The sequence below is a fragment of the Narcine bancroftii genome, chromosome 2, assembly GCF_036971445.1.
Source record: "Narcine bancroftii isolate sNarBan1 chromosome 2, sNarBan1.hap1, whole genome shotgun sequence".
NCBI lineage: Eukaryota > Metazoa > Chordata > Chondrichthyes > Torpediniformes > Narcinidae > Narcine > Narcine bancroftii.
This window is the reverse complement of record NC_091470.1, coordinates 99,589,226-99,598,191: the sequence shown is the minus strand read 5'-3', so window position 1 is coordinate 99,598,191 and position 8,966 is coordinate 99,589,226. Positions and strand designations below refer to the sequence as shown.

The 8,966-nt window shown below is 48.7% G+C and overlaps 1 protein-coding gene across 1 annotated transcript in view; it reads left to right on the top strand.

Moving 5' to 3' along the window:
* The first annotated feature begins 3,002 nt into the window (after positions 1-3,002).
* Positions 3,003-8,966, top strand: part of LOC138753990 (poly(ADP-ribose) glycohydrolase-like) — a 69,152-nt gene continuing 63,188 nt past the window's right edge. Inside the window, exon 1 of the mRNA XM_069917681.1 lies at positions 3,003-3,011. The gene's annotated coding sequence lies outside the window, so the exon portion shown is untranslated. The remainder of the gene's footprint in view (positions 3,012-8,966) is intronic.

Here is an 8,966-nt window from a genome sequence, read left to right as displayed (position 1 = left end):
AATTGCCCTCAACCTGCTACGCTTCAGAGAAAAAAATGTTGTTCAATCTCTTCCTAAAACTCATAGCCGCTAAACAAGCAACATCCTGGTAAACAGGACAGTGTTGAGGGAGTTTCACTCTGTGTCTAACGTGTGCTATTCCTGCTCTGCGAGTATGTGATGGGACAGTGTAGACCTTTTCTCTATGTCTAACCCATGTCCATGCCCTGGGAGTGTGTGATGGAACAGTGTAAAGGGAGTTTCACTCTGTGTCTAACCTGTGCTATCCCTGCTCTGGGAGTATGTGATGAGACAGTGCAGACCTTCTCTCTATGTCTAACTCATGTCCCTGCCCTGGGAGTGTGTGATGGGACAGTGTAGACCTTCTCTCTGTGTCTAATCTGCGCTGTCCCTGCCCTGGGAGTGTGTGATGGGACAGTGTAGAGGGAATTTCACTCTGTGTCTAACCTGCGCTGTCCCTGCCCTGCAACTGAGTGATGGGATGATGATGAATATTTGATGCCAACACAGAATACCTGAAATGGTGCATATGTTGTGGGCAGGAGCCTTGGCTGGAGATTAGATTTGCCACTTGGAGCATAGACAGGAGCAGCTGTTCGGCCTAAGAGAAGCTTTTTTTTTGGCTGCTGTCAGAAACCGAGTGCACTGGAGTAAAATACTTTTGAAACCACGGCAATCCCTGAGGCTGGGATAGCCCAAGATTCAACATTGATGTGTTCACGGTAAAGACTGGCTGGGAGACGCTGCCACCCAGAGGATCAGACCTTATTATCTCAGTGTGGAAAACGCATTCAAAATCTCCCTGAGAAACACAAAACCTGCAGACGCTGCATTCGTGAGCAAACAATGACAAGGTGGAGGAACTCAGCAGGTCAAGCAAGATCTGTGGTTAGAAACAGTTGGGCAGTGTTTAGGCACTGATTGTTTATGGAGATGATCGGGTGATAGTGATATATGGAGAGCGAAGGCCCGTCCCGCCAAGTTTGGGACCAACTGCTTCCCCTCCACCATCAGACTCCTCAACAACAAACGCAATCAGGGACTAGTTTAAAGACTCTTATTTGTTCACTTTATTGATTTTTTTCCTCTCTGTATTGCACAGCCAGTTACATTTCTTTATTTGTTTACGTGTGTGCATTATGTACAGTTTTTTTGCACTGCCAATAAGTGGTAATTCTGCCTCGCCCACGGGAAAAAGATTCTCAGGGTTGTACGTGACTTCGTGTATGTTCTCTGGCGATAAATATGGAAATGAGGTGGGCGGGGAAGTATGAAGCTAAGGAGGGGAAAAGGTGAGACAAGTAGAGGGAGAGACCCGGGGGTGGTGATTCTTTTGGATATACACCACGGTAACAGGTCATTATGGCCCACAAGTCCGTGCCACCCAATTGCACTCAATTAACCTACACCCCTGGTACGTTTCAAATGGTGGGAGGAAACGGGAGTCCCACGCAGGCCACGGGGAAAACATGCAAACTCCTTACAGACAGTGTGGGATGCAAACCCTGGTCCTGATCACTGGTGCTGTAACAGCGTCACACTAACCATTACACCAACCGGGCCTCCCCCATGATAGAGGGGAAAGTAAGAATGGGAGTAGCCAACAGGGAGATGGAAGCAGTGGAACCAAATAGAAAGTTGGAAGTCCATGCTTCTGAGTTCAAGGATGCCCAGGATGGACTGAACGTGCTGCTTAAGTTTGCGTTTGGCCCCACCCTGACAATAGATGAGACTGAAGACCGACTGGGAATGGTGAAGGGAACTGGAGCGGTTGGCAACCAGCAGTGTTAGCTTGTACCCACAGATTCACATCACTGGGTTCTCTCCGTGCCCCCCATTGACGTGATCTACCCGGATCGTTGTCTGAAGAGGGTGCGCAAAATGATTCTGAACCCCTTCCTCACTGCATGCAGTTTCTTCCAGCTGCTCCCGTCGGGGACGAGATCCAGGGGTATCAGAGCCAGCACCACCAGGCTGAGGACAAGCTTCTCCCCACGGACAGCGAGAATGCTGAACGACCAAAGGAACTGCTCACACTCACCATCTGAGACTCTCGTATTTACGAAGCAATATTTATTTATTTGTACATGTGAATAATTGTCCTGTACATGTATTGTCTGTCTCTCTGTGTGTTATGTCTGGTTGTGTGTCTATACCGAGGACCGGAGAATGCCCTTTCATCGGGTTGTACTTGTACAATCTGATGTTAAATAAACTTGAATGTGAATCTTCCTGATCACATGCATCGCAGCCCAAGCTTTTCTTCTGATAAAAACACACAATCACACTAAGAACTCGGCCAGTCTCAGCTGTGAGAGTTTTTTCTACAATCACACCTTCTGTAGAGTCATGATTCAGATTAATTGTCAGATTAATGTACATTAATTGTACATACATGGCCCTGTGGTGACGCACAGGTGTGCCAGGACGAACCGGCCCTGCTTGTTACGCGTGGTCAGTGGGGCCACAGCAGCAAAGATGGCGGCGCACATCCATCTCTTCTGGCCCTGGCCGGAAGTTGGCGTGTGCGCTTGCATCAGCGTGCCGCAAGCAGCAGTACGTATGCGCGGTCCGACTCTTGGCCTGTAAAGTAAGTGCGCGAGTTTTAGATCAACATTCTGTGGTGATACCCGAGCTAGCAGCCTGTGTCTCCAGTCTGTGCAGCTGCTGTTTCACAACTCGCTACAGTGGTGACCCCGACGAGTCTCCACGCCCTGAAGACTCAACAAGATGGACCCCTGCAGCAGTAGGTGCTGTAGCGTTAAAGCTGCCGATCTTCTGGACTATCTGGCCCTGCACTTGGTTCGGCCAAGCAGCCCCGCTGACCATGCGTAACAATGCTGTTAGCTCTCTCGACCAGGAGACCGCTGCCCGCGTAGATGACCTTATCCAAGCTTCTGCTGGAAGAGGGTAAATATTTGGCTTTAAAAAAATCTCCTTTCTCAGCACATGTGGCCTTTCCCGACGTGACAGGGCCACTAGAATCCTCCACTTAGACGGCCTGGGGGACAGGATGCTGTCCGCACTCGGAAGATGCTGGCAGAAGGTAAGCCCTGCCTCATGTTTGAACAAGCCTTCCTTGAACAAATGCCAGAGGACATCGGGCTCTTGCTACTGGACGCCCATTTCAGTGACCCACTTAAAGTCGCAGCAAAGGCCAACGTCCTCTACCGCACCAAATGCAATACCTCCAAGACATTCACCAAGTAACCAGGCTGCAGCACGACCACCTGGAATACAAGCCCTCCACCCCGTCGGAACGTCGCACCAGCCATCCGAGCCAAGCACGCACAGATCAAAGTCTGTGTTTCTCTCATCAATGTTGGGGGCCCAGGTATGAGGTACAAGTCAGCCAGCCGCCGTTAGTGGCCGAGACAGCTGGCCAACAGAACAGCCTGCTTCATGTGTGGGACGGCATCTCAGGCCACAGGTTCCTTATTGAGATAAGTGTCATCCCACTGACTTCACTGGAAATGCGCACGAGACCACATAGTCCCACCCTACTAACGGCCCACAACTCGACCATCTGGACCTTTGGCCAGAACTGCACACCCCTGCGTTTTGGGGAGACTGACTTTCAGTGTCAGTTCACGTGGGCGGCAGTGGACAAACCCCTGCTGAGCATGGATTTCCTTCAAGCGCACTCGTTACTGGTGGACCTGCAAATTGGATGCCTTGTCCATGCGGAGACCTTTCAGCCTCTGAACATCCGATGAGCCAGCCACCCACCTAGCCACTGTGGAGACCTCAGGCGACCGCTACACCTGTCTGCTCACTGACTACCCGACCACTCAGCGCCCGCAGTTCACCTCCACACAACCACGCCCGGTGTTCAGCACCACATCACAACCAACGGACTTCTCCCCCATCATCCACTCATGAGCCCATCAGCTGGCACCAGATAAACAGACTGGCCGAGGAAGAGTTCACTCACATGGAGGAGCTGGGCATCATCCGTAGGTCAGTCAGCCCATGGGCTTCACTCCTCCAGATGGTGCCGAAAGCCAATGGAAGTTGGAGACTCTACGGCGACTACTGTCGTTTGAACGAGGCTACGGTTCTGGACCGCAACCCAGTGCCTCACATTCAGGATTTCATGGCCAACCTTCATAGTGCCCACCTGTTCTCCAAAATCGATTTGACCCTGGGGCGTCATTAGATCCCAGTCTGCCCTGACATTGTCCAGACGGTCATCTTCACTCCGTTTGGCTTTTTCAAGTTCATGAGGATGCAGTTTGGCCTGAAGAATGCCGCACAGATGTTCCAGAGGTTGATGGTTGCAGTAGGATGTAACCTACTGTTTCTTTTAATTTACCTCGATGATATCCTGGTGGCAAGCAGCAGGCGGGAGGAACAAGTGGCGCACCTTCAACAGCTATTCGCTCGACTGGCACAGTTCGGTCTCACCATCAACCCCGCAAAGTGTGAGTTCGGCCACGAGGAGATTGATTTCTTTGGCCAGCGCATCACCAAAGATGGTGTGGCGCCACTCCTGGACAAGGTAGAGGCCATCCGCCAGTTCCCAAGGTCACCCACTGTCAAAGGCCTTCAGGAGTTTGAGGGAATGGTGAACTTTTACAACAGATTCATCCTCGCGGCAGCTGCTATCAATTTTGACCTGATGACCACCAGAGACCTCGATTAGATAGACGAGGCGCTGGCCGCTTTCACAAGTATTAAGGAGACCCTGATGCATTCGACAATGTTAGTGCACCCCTGGCTGGACACACCCACAGCACTCATGGTTGACGCATCCGGCATCACAGTGAGAACGGTCCTCGAGCAGTTAGTGGACGATACGTGGAGGCCTCTCGCATTCTTCAGCTGCCATCTCTCTCTTCGACAGAGAGCTGCTCACCCGCTACCTCATGGTTCGCCACCTCCGCTATTTCCTGGATGGTCGGCCCTTCACGGCCTACAATGACCACAAGCCGTTAACTTTCGACTTCCACAAGGTTTCGGATCCATGGTCTGCCCGCCAACAGCGGCACCTGCAATACATTTCAGAGTTTACTGCCTCCATTCAAAATTGCAGAGTTATATAAAGAAAACATGTTAGTTAAAAGTAAGCTACTTTTGTTTTAAGAAAGGGAGATGTAATGATGGTGATCATGGTTGCCACTAGCAAGGCTTTACTGTTTGATTAGAGTTGGCTGCCACCAGGGGCTGACACAGAGCAAGAGACACACAGTGTGCAGACCTGTAATGGATACTTCCAGCCTCAAGGTGCTATTCATATCTGTGGTGATATGTAATTACACCACTAGGTCACCAGGGGCCATCCCATTGACCTTGTATATAAAGCAGTCCAGAGCTACAGTCCAGTCTTCCAGGTTCATCTTGCAGAGACAAGACCTCTTCGTGTACATATTAGTTTATTAAAGCTGTCTTATACTCGCACTGCTGGTGTGGTTATTGTCAGTACCATATCATTATTAAAGAACCTTTTTATTCATCCATGTGTTGTCTAACAACTCACACATACAAATACAAGATGCAACATAGGGAAGAGATGGGGGTGGGGTGGGGGGAGTAGACTGCATCGCACAGGGATGCAGGCAAACCGGCTCCGCACTGTGATGTCCACACCGCCGGGTGCACCTCCTCCCGTGCTCAAACGGGCCGCGCATGCGGCTGCGCTGTGACATCACTGCCCACGCGTGGCTTTATAATGTGCAGTGCGGGCTTTCAAAAGTGAACCGTTGGGCATGCGAGCGTCTTAAAGTGTATAGTCTCCTCATCTCACTTCCCCTTAGTAGCTACCGTTACACACTCAACGTTCTAAAAATGATGGGGCTGGTCTACAGCAGGGGTTCTCAACCTTTTTGTACCATTCAGATATCACTTTAAGCAATCCCTTATTAACCACAGAGCGCCCAAGGCACTTTTTCTGTCCACTCACATACCACTTTAAGTCATCCCTATGTCATAGGTCAGGGGTGACCAACCTTTTAATTTAGACATACAGCACAGTAACAGGACATTTTGGCCCAAAAGTACATCCAGGGGATGTAGGTTAATTGGGTGACACATACTTGTGGGCTGAATGGCTGGTTATTGGGCTGCATGTCTAAATTAAAAATTAAAAGGTCGGCCACCCCTGCCATTGATGCTCTGTGGTTAGTAAGGGATTACCTAAAGTGGTATGTGAGTGGATAGAAAAAGTTTGAGGCATGTTCATTCACCAGTGGTGGGAGAGGGGGAGGGAGGGAGGGAGAGGGGGAGGGAGGGAGGGAGAGGGGGAGGGAGGGAGGGAGAGGGGGAGGGAGGGAGAGGGGAAGAGAGGGAGGGAGGGAGAGGGGAAGGGAGGGAGGGAGAGGGGTCACATTTGTGGCCCGAAATGTGAAGTTAATAAAACATTAAACACAAGTTTTATCAGGTAAACTTCTCCGAGTCTTTATTTTCCAGTTTCCTTTGTTCTCCTGCTTGTGCTCTTATCTCTCTCTCATACCACGTGACTTCCGGTACATCTCATACATATTCATTGTCATGACATCCCTCCTTTAATCAGAAATAAACTTTACCTTCACTTACCAATATCCCTCAGAAACCTATAAACTAATGGTAATACTATAACTCAACTACATAAAATTTACTTCCTACAGCACTCATACATGCACTTTATGATATAAGATTAAAATACTGTCCCAAAGTTCTTATTAAAACTATGGCACAAAGTCTTCGTATCGTTTGGGCGCTTTCCGGTTTCGTTTCGGCCTGCCTGCGATATTGTCATCGCTTCTCAGTTGTTCACTCTCAGCGTCGGAAATACTGCTCGCCACAGCTTCGGGTGTTTCTGGCGCTCTAGTCAATTCATCAGGAGTGCTGGTAACTGCCTCTGGAACATCATCAGGTCTCTCAGTTTCAGCATCTCGTATTGGCCTTTCAACCTCTTCACTCGATGTATCTCTGGACTGGTACCTTTTTACACCTGATACATTTCTCTTATACAGGACTCCAGTCGGAGACTTGACTGTCACCATATTGCCACTTCTGGATACGACAGTATAGGGTTGATGGTAATAATGTCTAGCTTACCACCAGTTTCATGCCTCACTAGAACATTATCTCCTGGCATGATGTCTGAGTATTTGGCTCCACGTTTCGAATCTGTGTACAGCTTTTCTGCACCTTTCTTTTCAGCATCGTGGTCCCTCATCTCCTGGTCGTCTCGGATTTCCTTTATTTCTGGCATTTTTGTGCGGATTTTTCTCCCAAAAAATGCTTCTGCAGGACTTTTTCCAGTGGTTGCATGAGGCGTTGCTCGATAGACAGCCACATAAGATAGCAATGCTTCTCGCCAATTTTGTCCTTCAGCGTGTGCAATCCTCAATCGTTTTTCAATGGACTGATTTTGTCTCTCTACTTCTCCGTTGGTTTGCGGCCATTTCGGAGTTACTTTATGATGGTGGATACCTGTGGTCCTCATGTATTCCGCAAATGTCTCTGAAGTGAATTGTGGACCATTGTCAGAGTATAATGTAACAGGTAATCCATATCTTGCGAATATCTCTGCTAACGCTTGTATTGTTTTTTCAGTGGTTGTGGACTTCAACACCACGTACTCATAGTATCTGCTGTAGTAATCTATCACTAGCATAATTGATTCACCCGTCGGTAAAGGTCCAAGAAAATCAACAGCTACGTCGATCCATGGTCCTGTCGGGAGTTGCGTACTCCGAATCGGTTCTGGAGGATTACTCCTACTTGTGATTTGACATCCGTGACAAGTTTTAATAAATTTCTCTGCGTCCTTATCACAACCTGGCCACCATACCTTGGTCCTGAGGTTTTGCTTGGTACCAACAATACCTAGGTGTCCTTCATGCACTAAGGATACGATCTTCGGTCTCAATCTTTGCGGTATCACCAATCTGCAACCTCTTAATACACACTGTCCGACGCAACAAAGTTCGTCTCTAATGGGAATGTAAGCCTTGTGAGTACACTTGTCCCATTGTCCACTCTGTATGCATTCTCTTACTTCCATGAGTTCTGGATCACGTTCGGATTCTCTCTCGACCTCCTTCGTAGTCACAGCTTTCGGTGTCGACTGAATAGCTACGAAGCGTACAAAGCTTTCTGTTTCTGTTCCCAATTCTGACCACCATCCTTCACCAATCTGGACAGCGGATCTGCAATGTTTGTTTTCCCTGCAATGTGGATTACTTTATATTTGTAGGGTTGTAGTCTGAGTACCCATCTCTCTATTCTGGCACATGGTTTGGATCTAGGTGTATAGATCACCTCTAATGGCTTATGATCTGTGATGAGTTCAAATTCAATGCCGTATAAATATGCATGGAACCTCTCACAGGCCCATACAAGTCCAAGTGCTCCTTTCTCTGTCTGAGAGTATCTTCTCTCCACATCTGATAACGATCTGCTGGCATAGGCAATGATTCTTGGTCCTCCATCATGCATCTGGACCAACACAGCTCCTAAACCAACCAGGCTGGCATCCGCTATGACTTTGGTTGATGCCGCCGGATCGTAATATCCAAGAGTTTTTGCATCTGTCAGGCTTTGCTTCAGCGCTGTGAACGCTTTCTTCTGCTCAGATCCAAAATGAAATGGTACTCCTTTCCTGGTTAGTTTCCTTAGTGGTTCTGCCACTGTAGCGAAATTAGGAATGAACTTTGTACAAAAATTAACCCAATCCCAGGAAACTCCTCACCTCTGTTGCGTTCTGAGGTGCACGTGCCTCTGCAATAGCTTTCACCTTGGCCTCTGCAGGGTTTAGTCCTTCCCGTGTAAGTCTGTGTCCCATGAAGTCCATTTCAGACACACCGAACTGGCACTTGTTTCCATTCACGGTAAGGCCTGCCTCCTGTAGTCTAGATAGTACATGCCTCAACCATTTGTCATGCTCTTCCTTCGTTGGTGCATGGACTATGATGTCGTCAGAAATGTTGGCAACTCCAGGAATGCCTTGAATCACTCGATGGATTTCATACTGGTAGATC